This window comes from Capsicum annuum, chromosome 4 (genome assembly GCF_002878395.1).
Source record: "Capsicum annuum cultivar UCD-10X-F1 chromosome 4, UCD10Xv1.1, whole genome shotgun sequence".
Lineage (NCBI taxonomy): Eukaryota > Viridiplantae > Streptophyta > Magnoliopsida > Solanales > Solanaceae > Capsicum > Capsicum annuum.
The window spans coordinates 31,545,948-31,559,728 of NC_061114.1; the positions used below are offsets into that span (position 1 = coordinate 31,545,948).

The 13,781-nt window shown below is 30.5% G+C and overlaps 1 long non-coding RNA gene across 1 annotated transcript; it reads right to left on the reverse strand.

Annotated features, from left to right (window-relative positions):
* Positions 1-315: 315 nt before the first annotated feature.
* LOC124897655 lies at positions 316-1,585 on the reverse strand. Its single transcript, XR_007054454.1, has 2 exons — positions 933-1,585; positions 316-518 (listed from the first exon to the last, which is right to left on the reverse strand). It is a non-coding gene; the product is annotated as an uncharacterized LOC124897655 (long non-coding RNA).
* Positions 1,586-13,781: the final 12,196 nt, after the last annotated feature.

Here is a 13,781-nt window from a genome sequence, read left to right on the forward strand (position 1 = left end):
TATTAAAGTGACAAAAATGAAAAATTTATTTCAAAAAAAATTCATTTTACAATTAACTCAGAGTCCCCACTAGACATAAATCGGGTGTGTCAAGTCACCTTTGGAAATCCTTTTTCAAAATAGTTTGACTCTAAAACTGATCTGCGAACAGATATTCCGGATAATGAATTCTGTTGACCGAGGGGAAGGTGTTAGGAACCCCCTGATCCTGTGGTTTGGCCACGGTCTCTTTGTGGAACGTATCGTCTATTTTGGCACGATGAATGTATAAACCACACAAAAAATATGTAAAACAATTAGTCAAACAAACAAAACAAAACAATCCAAAATATAGTGTCCAATCTAATTATACAGTCCAAAATAGAAAAATGCAAAAAGTATAAATCCTATTCTAAACTAATCCTAGACTAAGCTCCACCCGATGCCTCGGGCCTTTGTCACTAACATCCTCCGGCTACAAAATACCTCGGTGAAATCCTGTCGAATAAACACAAATACCTCAGGGCATTTCCCGGCCACTGATATATTTGATTCAAAAGAAATAAAACTAAGTCATTCAACACATGTTTCAAGCATTCAATATTCCACAATTTCTAAAAATTTGCTTACCCAACCTACCGTTTGCCTATGAATTTTACTCAATCATGATACTGTTGCGTTTAACAACATCCATATTTATTTTGAATTAAATCTCTAACAATGAATCAAAATAAATACACTTTCACTTTTATCAATTTCAATTCCGCCTCAAACAACCCATTTTAATTCTCAAACGACATACCATTTCACTATACAAGTCATAATCAAGGGACCCAACCACAAATCAAAAAAAACAATGATTCATCACCACCAAATATCAAGCAATGACACTCAATTCAATGCATCGAATACGATAGATAAAAAAATAAAAAAGTGAAGGAGTAGAATCGGACCTCAATTGATTATCATAATCAAGTATCACTCGATCAAAAAGATAGGATCCGTGTCCGAAACCTCGAATCAACCTCCACAAGAAAACTCGCCAATCGAAAAACCCAGCTATCCAACCCAATCCTATTTTTTGCTAATTCGAACTAAAATTGCTAAGAGAGAATGACCCACACCAAACTTTACACGAACAGGTCTGTTTCTCGCCGGTGTTTCACTATTTTCCGATCAGTTTTTTCTTTTTCTCGTCACTTCTCCGATCAGCTTTCTCGCTTACTTATTCTCTTCTCTCTGTCCTCTCTCTCAGGATCTCTCTCATTCGTATATGTGTGTATCTGATGGAAGTGTGTGTATGCTCGGTGAGTGCGTATAGATTGCGTTCAAAGGAAATTTGGGTCTCTGTTTAGCAGTAAGAATGGTAATACTGTTACTGCTGGTGTTGTGTCGATTTGCTGTGTGTTTGAAATTGTTGTCGTGTCAATCTGTGTACATTGAAACAAATGGAGGATTCCCTTTTTGTTATGGGTGATGGGTTTCCTCTGTGATGATGTGTGAAGTGTGTATATAAAGAAAAAAATGGAGTTTTTCTCCTGGAGAAGATGATGGTTGTTTCTCTATTCTTATTGTGGTGTTGTAGTCCCCCCTCTAAAAATGGAAAGTGTATTCCCCCTCCCCTGTTATGTGTCCATTGCCCTTTTTAAAAGAAAAATGATGAAAAAGAACGTGTAAAGGGAATAGTAAGGTAGGGTGGGGGTGGGGACATGTAGCTAAGGGTATGTGGGGGATGGAATGAGGGGGTTAGTTAGTTGAGATAAAGTTTGTTAGGATAAGAGAAAATTAGGGATTTAATTTGTTACGAATTTATTGAAATTTTGCTATTTTTGTAAGGGTATAATCACATGGGTGAGGGTGTATGATAATGTGAGGTAAAAAATGGGTTAATTGATTTTTGGGAAGGATAAAATTAGGTGTGTACAAATTTCAAATCACGACTTCTCAACATGCCAAATATCTTTTCATACGACTTATAAATATAGTTCTTTAAGATATAAACAGAAAAAAGAAATAGAATATCAATTCAATAATTTATTTATGCATATTTGACCATATTATATTTTTGATTTCACCAATAATTTTATTTCTCAATCTAATCTGCTCACTAATTAAATAATTATTAATTTAAAATATTTATTTTTCAGCTAAGGTTTATATTAAATAGTTAAATATATATTTCTTTTATATTTATATATTTCTAGTTTTTGGTGTTGATATATAAACTAGTTTAGGTGTACACGCCTTGCGCGCGTACCTCACTTTAATGAATTCAAACATTACATTAAATAGGATATTTGTTTAAATAATAAAGACGAATATAATAATTAAATTTAATATCTTTTGAGTATGTAAAGTTGGAGAATTTATTTATTAACCCTAATTTTTATCAAAAATATTTTTAAAAGTCGATCGACATTCATCTATCATCTGTAAACAATACAATTATAGAGACATCAAAATAATACAATTAAATCTATTTTTTACACACAAAAATTTTCTCAAATTCGTCCGATACTTGTCTACCACCTGTAAATAATAACAAAATAATACGATAACAGAGATATCAAAATAATACAACTAAACCTAATTTTTACTTAAAATAAATTCTCAAAGCCAACCAACATTTATCTTTCACCTGTAAACTGCAACAAAATAATACGATAAAAGTGATATCAAAATAATACAATTAAACTTAAATTTTACACACAAAAATTTCTCAAAGCCGATCGAGATTCATCTACGAACTGTAAAATATCACAAAATACAAACTAAAAAGAGATATTACGATAATACAATTAAACCTAACCTTTACCTAAAAAAATATTTCAAAGCCGACACATATTCATCTAGCATCTGTAAATTAAAATAAAATAATAAGATAATAAAGATATTAAAATAGTACAATTAAACCTAACTTTTACGCAATAAATTCTTCAAAGCCAACTGACATTCATCTACAACCTGTAAACTATAAAAAAATATAATAGTGATCACAAAGCTTCGATTTTGATCCAACTAATTCTTGTCTGAGCGAAAATTTTGATCCTAAAGAATGATTTTAAATGAAAACAAAGAAGAAATATATATACACACATGTTAAATTCTATTATGCTGACAAAAACACTGAAGAAGTTAAGAGTTAGAAAATCAAGCATCCACCAATCTAGATATGCAATCGAATCAAGTTAGATCAGCATCATTCATATTCTCCTAATAGGCAAACCGGTTTGTTCTCTAGTTTAACGCACATCTCAATATTTATAGAAGTATTTTCTTAATAAAGTCCTAATTTAGGAGTATTTTTCCAATTGAACAGTAGAAATAAAAATATTAATTAATTCTCCTACCGTATATTTTAGGAGTCCCATATATTTTAGAAAGTCTAGTAGAAAGGAAAATATTAATTAATTCTCCTACCATATATTTTAGGAGTCTCATATATTTTAGAAAGTCTAGTAGAAAGGAAAATATTAGTAATTAATTCTTCTACCATATATTTTAGGAGTCTCATATATTTTAAGAAGTCTAGTTAATATAATAAAAAATAATTAAATAATAGATTAAAAAATAGTGAAAAGACAATTTTGTCTAAAAAAGAGTTTTATAATGAAGGGTAAAAAGTTCAAATCACTCTTCTAAGGGTCTTCACAGTTTTAATATATTATTATATTATATAGATATATAGATATAGATTACAGATTATAGATTATAGATTATAGATTATTGATATAGATTATAGATATAGATATCGATTATAGATTATAGATAGATATAGATATAGATTTTTAAGGGTTGAAATTAATCCCACCGAATGGCTCAGGAATTTGATTTTTGTTCTAAATGTATTTACATTATACTGAATGTCTATATAGATAATATATAATAAGATCTATCAAGATCTAGTTGATATATGTTAGGATTTGAAGTATCCATGTTTTAGTCAGAAACTAGGGGTAAATTTCTCCTATAAATAGAAGGATTGCCTTCATTGTAAATCATCATCAAGGACTCCTCAAGAAATCCTCGTGAGAAATAAAGATGTCTCCTCTCTTCTCTCTCTACTCTTCTTCTTTATTTGGTTTATATTTTATAACACGTTCTCAGTACGAGACTCTGACTTGAGCACTTTAAGCTGTGAAGAGAAAAGAAAATATCAAGTGGTATCTTTCTTTTTATGTTCAAGTTAATATTCTTGTAATATTGTATCTTTCTTTTTATGTTCAAGTTAATATTCTTTGTAATATTATATAGTAGAAGATATCACAAGTCTTTAATACTAATACAAATTTTAAGAAAAATAAAAGATATAAACATATGCATATGCATTTAAGATAATTGTCTCTGGTAGTTGGCTAAATAGGTTTGAATTTTAAGTTATTCTTTTGCCAGGACAATTGATTAAATTTCAATCCTTATATACACGTATAGTTATTCATTATTCATGAGATTGTGCCCGTAACACATCACAATTTGTCCATTTAACTTTTATATATATTCCTTTAATTTGTCTTCTGCAGGTTGAAAATTTTATGAATTTGCTTTTGCTATGTAGTTTTACATAGCCTGAACTAATCTTGTCGTACTGCAAAGTTCTGAAGCACCAATATTTAAAAGTTCCCATAAGTAGTATTTGATGTGGTTAATACATCAATTTCGAATTAATACGATGTACTGCGATGATACGATGTTGGGTTAAAGTCCTATTGATTTATGCCTAAGACGCCTTTATATGGATAAGACGTTGAGTTTGAATTGCAATGCACCATATTGATGATATAATGATGCTAAGGCAAAATAATGTGTACTTGATAAAAGGTGTTGAAACTTGTCCATTGAATATGTTTCATTCTAAGAAGTGAATGTGGTAGCAATATGTGGTGTCAATATATGACAAGTCTGAAAGATGAAAAATTGCTCAATTCTAGAAGTGAATGTGGTAGCAATATAGGATATACTCTGAAAGATATGTGAGAAAAATTATCTACATTATATGCACACCTCGATTTGCTCTTAAATTAGAAATATCATGAAAAAGGTTATAAACTATCAAAATTTGATAAGTTTAAGGCACGATTATATTTCATTTCTGGAGAATGAGAAGTTTATTAATGCAAACGTGCACTTGATTGTGATGGTATTACAATTTACCTCCGAAAGAGGCTGAATAACTGAGAAGAGTTATTTGAAATCTACTTATAAGGTAGTGAATCTGAAATTTATTCATGTAATAGTAAATCTGAAATTTACTAAAGTAAAAGATACATGTCGTGGTAAACTTAGAGTTTGCTAGAATAAAAGTTCATAAATTAACATGAACGATTGCGACATCCCAAAGATATGCATACTGAGTGTTGAACATATATTGAAGAATTAGAAAATTATTCATTACTTTTAATATTGTGTGTTCTCATGATAAGTTGGTTGGACTAACTAATGTTGGGATTGGATCCCTCAAAATATAAAAATTATAAAAGGTGAATATGGGTCCGTTCATCTATCATGTGATATGTTGAAAACATGCATTAATAAGATGATCACATGTACATTTATTGTCGACCTGCGTTTGACATACATAAAGTTGTTTGCTCAATAAAATTATGTTAAGAGCATAACTTTCAGATTGTGTAATCATGACAATTCATCTTAATGATAATATTTTGGCATTGAATATTTTCGATAAATAGCTAAACTATTTCTAAGGAGAACAAAACTTCATGTGTTGGTCTGAAATATGATATGTGTAATACCTCGATCATTCCTTAAGCCTAAATCTGTCTTTTTACATGGATATGTATGACTTCCAAAGTGATTGATGTTTAAACCATGTTGTATTTCTCTAATTTGCACTTTTTTTCATGTAGAGCATTGAATAAGCTTTCCATCAATACCAATTTCATCAAAATCCGACATCGGGTGAGTGAGTTATGGCCGTTTTACTGAATGTTATCGGATAGCCCAAGTTTGACGGTCGACCTGGTGGACCGTCAGGTCCTTGGTGGACTGTCAAGTGTCCCGTCAAGCCAAGGAAGTAGCTCCCTTTTTGGGATGTCGTGTGACGGTCAAAGTGGTGGACCGTCACAAAGTTGACGGACCGTCAAGGTGTCCATCAGACCAAGACAAAATGTCTCATTTCTGGCCCTCAAGTGACGGACGACTTGGTGGACCGTCACTTTTCTGACGGACCGTCAGGTCAACCGTCATGTCGAGGTAGAACTTTCCAATTTTTGTGTTCAAGTGATGGACGACCTAGTGGACCGTCAGCTAATCTGACGGACCGTCAGATCAGCAAATTTCAGCATTTTTTAAAAGGGCATCTTGGTCATTTTCGCTCCTTGTGGCCTTATATATATCTATGTAGAGAAGAAAAGATCATTTTTCTCCATTTCTCTCCAATTTTCTTTCAAGAATTCTCTAGAAACCTAGGGTTTCTTCCGAACCCAAAAATCAAATCATCTCCAAGAAATTCAAGAAATCTCCCATAAATTTCTTCAAGTTGTTCAAGAACTAAGCTCCTCAATTCAAAGGCAACATGGTCTTGATCTATAAGTGTGAGAAAGAAGTTTCAAGCAAGTTTCTATATCTTCAAAATCTAAATCTAAGGTATGTGGGGTTTGAACAAGAACACTTCTTTCGTTCTTGTGCCTAAAGATTTACTTTCTATTATTGATTTACATGATATTTCAAGTGGGTTTACACCCAAATTTCTCTATTAATGATTTATGAGACTTGAGTTGAATAAGCTTGATATTTATGATTATTTCACCATCATGCTTCTTAAATTGAGTATTTACTCCATGAGTTGTATATTGCTATTTTATATATATATATATATATATATATATATATATATATATATATATATTGATGATTTCTAAGTGATTTATGATAAGTGTCAAGATTTGTGTTCTTCTATGAGAGATTTGACTATTGAATACATATCGATATTTGAGATTGAAAGTCGAGAATGAGTCCTATGATGTTTCCTTGAAGCTTTTGATATTTGAAATGATTTGATAAGCAAAGGTACTTGATGCTGAGAAAGATTGTTTTGATTTTGGGTCGAGTTAGGAATCCACAGTCGTATATAATTTACCGATGAGATATACTGTTGTTTTGGTCATCATGATAGACCCATGAGTTGATATTGATTGAGGTGGATTTCCTAACGCGTTCTGAGCTGAGTCTGAGAGGAGTATTTTGCACCAAGCAGGAAATTTAGTATTTTCCGAAAACTACATGCCACCGTAGGATTGATGTTGATAATTGTGGGCCAAAGGCCGAGTATGAGATTGTGAAGATGAGATTAAGGTTGTACTCCCTGGCAAGAGTACGACAGCTCTGCTAATGTGGGGTTCTCTCCTTAGGAGGGCAAAACGTTGGACTCTATACGGCTCACATGGAGTAGTTATGTCGGTTGTAAGAAACTCCCACGTCCATAATGATCTAAGTACCATGAGATACTGAGTCACTCTAAGTCATGATTCAAAGAGTTTGAGTTGAGCTAAATGATTTATGAGATTTATGAAGCATATGTTATTACTGATGACTTACGAAATAGTGTTTTAGATAATTCAAGCGAAGAGAGTTATTATTGTCAGCATGCATGATTTTCTTATACATTTATGATATTATTTAAAATGTTGCATCCACCCCTATATTCTCATTACATTCCCAAGTACTGACTCCCATACTCTTTTGTATTCTATATTTCCTCATGATATAGGTTCAGGTGCTCAGTCTCAGCAGCGACAGTGATCTTTGAGTACCTTCATCTATATTTCTGCGGGTTGGTGAGTCCTCATAGTTCAAGGACCTGTGTGTCCAATTTTGTCTTGTTAATAGATGGTTGTTTACTTTCAGTTTAGTATGAGTCAGTTAGGGATCTGTCCCAATGGCTCCTCAGTCCTATGTAGTAGAGGCTTTGTCAGACTAGTGTACCAGCGTGTACAGAGATTTCAATATTTTATTTGTACGGGCAGTATTATTTCATGTTTCAGTATGTTCATGACATGGTTATTCCTCTTTATCTTAGCATGATTTCTGCTATAATGAGTTCTAAAAGTGATGACAATTTTAGAGGGTTAGCTTGAGGCCACGTGTGGCCTTGAGCACCATGTGACATCTCGGGATAGGTTCTTGGGGCATTACAATATGTTGCATACAATAACACTTGTATGCATTAGATCAATAAATTATGATTATTTCTTCTCTCTCAATTGGTTCAAGGTTAGGAACCAACTATTTCATCTAATAGTTTTAATGTGTGGTATACGATTAATAAATATATCATGATGAACAAAGATAGATTCCTCAAAGAAGATAGAGGATGTATGTTAGTTTTCCTAACATAAGGGGTAGATTATAAGCAGCTATGAAATATGTAAGGAATTATCATCAGATCTTCATTTAAAAGATAATTCAAGTCAATGCCGAAGCATGTCATATTTAAGTTGCAAGTGCTCCTATTTTATGCCCTTAAAGGACAAAGTCTATGCATGCATAAAACATGGTAGACAAATCCATTCCAAATGAAATGATCCATAAAAAGGATAAGGAGAAAATAATCATAATAAGAAGGCAATGCGCTCTTGAAAAGCCTACGACATAAAACTTCATGAAACCTTATGAGAGGTTTAGGTACCCCAAAATAATGAAGTAATGAGATCTCAAAATATTATTCCACATTGTGAACCGATACAAAATGATATATCATCAATGATATCTTTGATACAATATTGGCTCAATATTGTAAAAGACTACGAAGATCTGAATTCTACGTTAATTTAAACATGCTGACATAGAAATATTTATCAAGTGACATGAAAGGATGCATCTTGGTAAGTGAAAACTTATTTGATTTGCACTCCACACACTTCATGATGTCACACATGAAAAGTTAAATATTGTCACTTGACAAAATATATCTTGCAAATACTACAAGGCCTGATATAGCCTTTTTGATTAATTTATTAGCAAGGTATAGTTTTGTTCCTACTAGGAGACCTCAAAATAGGATCAAACACATGATCTTATATTACTTTACAGGTTGCAGTCTTGATCTTATTGATTATGCTGATGTTGGGTATTTATTTAATCCACATAAATCTCGGTCTCAAACATACAATATGTTCACATGTGGGAATACTGTCATATCTTGGAGATATACAAAGCAGCCTATCTAGCCACTTTATTGAACCATGATGAGATAATAGTTATCCATTAAGCTAGCCGAGAATGTATATGGTTGAGGTCCATGATACATCTCATTTGAGAAAAATGTAATTTGAAATGTGACAATCCATCCACAATTTTATACAGAAATAATGCAGCATGCATAGCACTTCTTAATAGAGGATTCATAAAAGGAGATAGAATGAAGCACACTTCATCAAAACTTTTCTACATACATGAGATACAAAAGAATGATGATATTAATGTGCAATAGATTTGTTCAAGTGATAATGTGGCTTATTTATTCACCAAGTCTTCTTCAATTGCAACTTTCAAGAAGATGGTGCACAAGATCGGGATGTAAAAGTTCATTGATGTTCTCATCAGGGGGAGAAAATACGTTCTATACTCTTTTTTCCTTACAAGGTTTTCTCCACTGAGTTTTTCTTTTAAGGTTTTTAATGAGGCAGCCTATATGCGTATTGTTAGAATGTGTACTCTTTTTCCTTTACTAGATTTTTTTCCACTGATTTTTTCTAGTAAGATTTTAATGAGGCACATTATCTATCAACTAGACATTCAAGGGGAGTGTTATAAATGTATTTACATTATAGTGAATGCCTATATAGATAAGATCTAATAAGATCTATCAAGATCTAGTTGATATCTGTCAGGATTTGAAGTATCTGTCTTTTAGTCAGAAACTAGGGGTAAATTTCTCCTATAAATAGAAGGATTGCCTTCATTGTAAATCATGCTCAAGGACTCCTCAAGAAATCCTCATAAGAAATAAAAAAGTCTCATATCTTCTCTCTCTACTCTTCTTCTTTATTTGTTTTATATTTCATAACAATTCTCATGTTTTAGCCGTCAATTTTCATTGCCCACTTCATTTTTATTTTGGTCTCTACTGGTTTTTTCGTGTAGGGCTTTTTTTTCTTTATTAATCTTTGGCTAGTTTTTTATTTCTTCTAGTTATTTGTTGTTCATATTTAAAAATAAAAAATTACTCTTCTATGTTTTGTGAAATCAAATACTCCCTCCATTTTAGAAAGAATGACCTACTTTGATTTAGCATAAAGTTTAAGAAAATAAAGAAGACTTTTGAATCTTGTGGCCTTAAATTAAAGTAGTGTCAAATGTACCAAAATGCTCTTTAATCTTGTGATCATAAACATGTCATGTGGAAAGTTAAAATCAAAATATTGCCAAAAAAATGAAAGGGGTCATTCTTTTTAAACAAACTAAAAAGGAAAGTAGGTCATTCTTTTTTAAACGGAGGGAGTATAATTTAATCGTGTTTTTTATTTTTCTCAATAATTCATAGTTTGAATAGAAAAAATTAATACACTATAAATTTTCGTATGAATTCTTTGAATATAATAATTTGTGTGTAATAAATGTATCGTCAATATATAGGTAATGGACAATATATACACATTAACTATACATATAAACACAAATTATATACTAAGTAGCATTTTTCTTCAATCAAAATAGAAAAAAAAATATATTTTTTCAAATATATTTTAAAAAGGAGAAAAAATATCAATGAATATATGATAAAAGAAACGTGTATCTAAAAAATGACACTCCCCCCGCTTCAAAAAAAATGACCTACTTTCCTTTTTAGTCCGTTTCAAAAAGAATGACTCCTTTCCCTTTTTGGCAATATTTTAATTTCAACTTTCCACATGTTATGTTTAGAACCACAAGATTAAAGGGCATTTTGATACATTTGACACAACTTTAATTTAAGGTCACATGATTCAAAAGTCTTCTTTATTTTCTTAAACTTTGTGTCAAGTCAAAGTAGATCATTATTTTTGAAATGGAGGGAGTATCTTTTTCTTCTTATTCTAATGTATTGCTTCAACTTTCAAATCTATTATTAATATACATATTTGAGTATTTTAAAACATTGATACAAATATATAATACAATACATACATGAGATAATACAGTCTTGTGAAATATATTTTTACGTATTAAATACCATCAAAGGATGTGGTGCAGTGGATGGGGCTACCTTTTTCGAGCCCTAGGCATGAAAAAATCCTTGAAAGGGAGCGCTACCCTCCGAATGGGGCCCTATACGGCGCGAATCCGGATTAGTCGGACTCCAATGCGGGTACCAGACAATGGATAAGAAACCAAAAAATATATTTTTATGAAACAATGATACAGTTTTTATACATATCATAACGATAACTATACAATTTTTATACATAACCTATACAATCTTTAGGTGCAATAACTATTCATATATTTGTTATAAATCAACGATATAATTTCTATACACATTCTACGCAACCTTAAGTTGCGATTATTAATATAATGCATATGTTATACAATAATACAGTTTCTATACATATTCTATACATATCTTATAGTAATACGTATTTTATACAATAATTATACATTTTCTATATATATATTAGATACTATATGTTATTGTTTTGTCTCTTAAATAGTCAATTATTAAAATAATTTAAATTTTAATTATTGTGATTTATAATAGTTTTTCTTCTATTCCAATTTAAGTGACGCTAATATAGTAATTGTGGCACTAACATAGTTTCAAGAGTCAACCAAATTTTTTATGTTGACATATCATTTTGTCTCTATTCTACCTTTTTATGAAATATTAATAATTTTTAATGCTTAGATGACCATAATAATTAATTAAGGGTGATATAGTAAAATCATGATTGAAACAGAGAAGCAGGCATGTCTTAAAAGACTTATAATAACTAATAAGAAGTGATATAACAAAATTACTATAAAAAATACTTGTGAAAAAATTTTAAGTGAGTCTCATATAAGACGTCAACTTAATTTAAAACATCAAGAGTTAAGTTATCATTTTATGTCTATTTTAAAACATCAAGAGTTAAGTTGTCATTTTATATCTATTTTACCTTTTTTGTTGAATATTGTTAAGTTTTAGTAATTAGATGCCTTATAATAATTAATTAGGGGTGATATAGTGAAATTATGGTTGAATCGGCTGAAACAGATATGTCATAAGTGATTATTTTATTTTTTATTAAATATGTTTAATGTTCTAATACGTAAATAATTTATAATAATTAATTAGGAGTGATATAACAAAATAGTGGTTGAAGCAATTGAAACAGACATGTCAAAAATATCTTTACCTTTTTTAATTAAATATTATTAATTTTCTAACATCTAAATGACTTATAATAATTATTTCTGAAATATATAATAAATTAAAAAAATAAGACAAATAAATTAAACAGAGGAAAAAGGACCAATGAAAAAGTGTCAAAGCAGACAGCACGTCAATATGCCTACTTTGGCACTACTGCATTAGGCCCTTTACCCTTTATTATTATTGGGGAAAGGACATGGGATGGTCATTTTAAAAAAAAATGGCTCACATTTGAAAAGGTGGACATTCTTAGCCAGTCGGCTAAAGTAATACCACTTTTTAGCCATTTGGCTCAATTGGGCACATGCAGTCTCTATACTCAATTGATACACTTTTATACCACATTGATACACTTTTATAATATATTGATACACTTTTTAAAAAAGAGAAAGGAAATTCTATGCAAGCATATGCAGTTCTTATACCCAATTGATACTCTTTTATACCATGTTAATACACTTTTATACTACATTGATACACTTGAAGTGTCCATATACTCAATTGATACTCTTTTATACTAGATTGATACATTTTTCAGAATGCATATAAAAACTATATAGAGTCGTATAAAATATGTATCTAAATAATAATTATTGTTAAAAATTGTATAGAATGTGTATAAAAATGCTATAATTATTATATAGAATATGTATATGTATAGAAACTGTATAATTATTATATATAAATATGATAGACGGACTCGTAATATTTTCTCAAAGTCACGAAGTTGAAGTATTTTAATTGAAATTTAATTGTCAGCAAGTTAAGTTCTGAAAAGTCAAAGTCTTGGATGACAATAATTTCTTCCAATCCATAGAGAGTGGAAAGAGTTGTCAGTTTCCTCTCACTTTCTCAAAGCAAACAAAGAATGGAAAAAAGAAGGCAAAAAAATATGGGCCCATTAAAAATAAAAAAATCGACCCTGTTAGGGGTAGGCGTTCGGTCGGTTCGGTCTGATTGTTTAATATCGGTTCGGTATATCGGTTTTCGGATTGACAAAAATGATATCTGTAACCAAATCAAAATAAATTCGATTTGGTTTGATTTTTACAAATTCGGTTCGGTTATTTCGGATTTTTATTTCGATTTGAAATATTAAAGTAGTTAGCTACTCTTTTTCATAACTGAGCATTTAAAATTGATGAATTTTTTTAGAAAAAATATTTTTTTCAAACCTATTTTTCATTCCCAAATATAAATAACTCAACATGGATGAAATGAAAAAAAATAATCATAAGCTTAACATAATATATAACGTCATTAATCATTACATATAATATAATCTTGCATAAATAGTTCATAAAACAGTCCAAAGTCACCAAAATAGTCCATAAAATATTTGACTCACTAAAACAATCCATAAACAGCCTGCGGCGTATGCGAATTTGCTGTTAAATATTAATTGTGAATGTGAATTACTAAATATTATATATATATATATATATATATA